Raw genomic sequence first — 2,666 nt, 5'->3', positions numbered from 1 at the left:
ACCGGCTATAAGGAAGGAGGGGATTGATAGGAGATTTTTTTTTAGTATGAAGAACTGTAAAAGTTATGGTACTTTTTAAAACAGAGATAGATATAATTGATTTTAAGCATTCAGTGGTGAAGCAGTTTGAAAAGTGACAAATTCTAGGGGCACCTGGGTGGCTTAGTTGTTAAGCATCTGCCTTTGGCTCAGGTCATGATCCCAGGGTCCTGGGATCAAGTCCCATATCGGGCTCCCTGCTCAGTTGGGAGCCTGCCTCTCCCTCTCCCCCTTCCCCTCCCCCTTCCCCTCCCCTTTACTCTCCCCCTGCTTGTGCTCTCTCTCAAATAAATAAATAAAATCTTAAAAAAAAAAAAAAAGAAAAGAAAAGTGACAAGTTCCACCATGCACTCAAGTGAGTGGTTGATAAAGTGGAGGAAGAGTGAAGATCATTATGCTTGCTCTTGAAGGTAGAATGAGCTATCTTAGTTTTCTTGAGACAGAGTTTTCTAGGGATATAGGATTTTGCATCCTAAAAGTGCCCAGAGAATCCTGGGCAAATTGGGAGAGTTGGTCGAACTTCTTGAAGGATTTGACAGAAATTCCATGCAGATGAAAAATATTAGCCAAGATATGGAAATAGAGCACAGGGAATATTTGCAAGGACAATGAATTGCATTTTGGCTGTAGTTTAGGATAGCTTTAATAGGAAAAATAAACAAAGTAAAAAGTGGTGTCACTACTTTATGGAAGAACAAGAAGCTTGAACTTTATGCTATACAACCAGTATTTTGGTTTCCAGTATTGATGTTGAATCTCACTGAGCAATTTACAGACGTCACAGAAATAACATTCAGGCATAGATCCTGTGTATACCTCCCATATAGCAGTATATGACTTTTTTTTGTTCCTTGGGTATCTATGATTTTGTCATTTTTACCAACCATTCAAACTATCTGAAGTTTTTAGATAAAATCTGTTAGTGTATGTTTCTGTATTTCTATGATTATAATTATCCAGAGAACTCAAGTTTCAGAAACAGCTTTAAAAATAAAATCGTTGGATGAACCAGTAATCAGTAGGATTGAAATAATTAAAATTCAGTTTCTCCCTTAATATTCAAATTTTAAAATCCCAGGTAGGAAATTAGTGCCAGATAATGCCAGATGTTTCCTTAAATTTGGAGGAACACAAACATTTTGAAATCTGCTAATTGAAGCAATCAACTCAAATTAAAAATAGAAATGGCTGGAGGTGGGTGAAGGGATGGGTGAAATAGGTGATGGGGATTCAGGAGGGCACTTGTGATGAGCACAGGGTGATGCGTGGGAATGCTGAACTGCTATATTCTACACCTGAAACTAATATTACACTGTATGTTAACCAACTGGAGTTTGAATGAAAACTTAAAAAAATAAAAGGTAAAAAATAAAAATAGAAATGGCTGTTAGAGTATAAAATAATAATTCCTTTTTCTAATTTAAAATTATAAACTGCTATTTCAAATGATCTAAAATGCTTCATTATGAATCACATTTTAAAAAGACTATAACATATTAATATTGATGCTGAATAATATTTTTTTCAGTTAGAATTGAAATTAAATGAGTATAATAGGCAATCCAAAATAAGGGTGGCTTACACATGATGGAAGTTCATCTGTCTCTCATTTAAAAGACCATTAGTAACACTCAGGATCTAGAATAGTTACTTCATAGAGTCTTTAGAGTATCCTATCTATCGGGGCACCTGAGTGGCTCAGACGTTAAGCGTCTGCTTTTGGCTCAGGTCATGATCCCAGGGCCCCGCATTGGGCTCCCTGCTCAGTGGGAAGCCTGCTTCTCCCTCTCCCACTCCCCCTGCTTGTGTTCCCTCTCTCGCTGTGTCTCTCTCTGCCAAATAAATAAAATCTTAAAAAAAAAAAAAAAGAATATCCTAACTATCTATACTACCATTCTTTTTTTCTTTTGTTAATATTTTATTTTATTTATTTGTCAAAGAGAGAGCGCACGCGCACAGGAGCAGGGCTAGCGGCAGGCAGAGGGAGAAGCAGGCTCCCCGCTGAGCAGGGAGTCCCATGCGGAATCCATCCCAGGATCCTGGGATAATGACCTGAGTCTAAGGCAGAAGCTTAACCGACTGAGCCACCCAGGTGCCCCATAAAATGTCTATGATTTGAAATAGAAGTCTAATTGCAATTAAAAAAAAAATAGGGCTAAAGTGGTGTTATCCAGCTTATCAATTATTTATGTTAATTTTTCTTCAGGTGCTAATAGCCATATTGACCTTTACAGAACGGAGAATGTTTTTATATAATACTTTATTTATTGTTGTAAGTATTTTACTAGAATACTATGTCTACTTAACAATAAAGAATTCTGAGCACTAAATAAGAACCGATGAGTAGGAGTTACAGGGAGGTCTCATCATTTTCAAGAAATACCTGTAAAACTATTGTGCCATTCATATTTCTGTTGAAGTGTTTAAACCACTTGTGAGGGGCGCCTGGGTGGCTCAGTCGGTTAAGCGACTGCCTTCGGCTCAGGTCATGATCCTGGAGTCCCGGGATCGAGTCCCGCATCGGGCTCCCTGCTCGGCGGGGAGTCTGCTTCTCCCTCTGACCCTCCCCCCTCTCATGTGCTCTCTCTCATTCTCTCTCTCTCAAATAAATAAATAAAATCTTTAAA

Source organism: Mirounga leonina, unplaced genomic scaffold (genome assembly GCF_011800145.1).
Source record: "Mirounga leonina isolate KUSES-001 unplaced genomic scaffold, KU_Mleo_1.0 Mir_129, whole genome shotgun sequence".
Lineage (NCBI taxonomy): Eukaryota > Metazoa > Chordata > Mammalia > Carnivora > Phocidae > Mirounga > Mirounga leonina.
The sequence above is the reverse complement of the archived record's forward strand: the minus strand, read 5'-3'. Positions refer to the sequence as shown.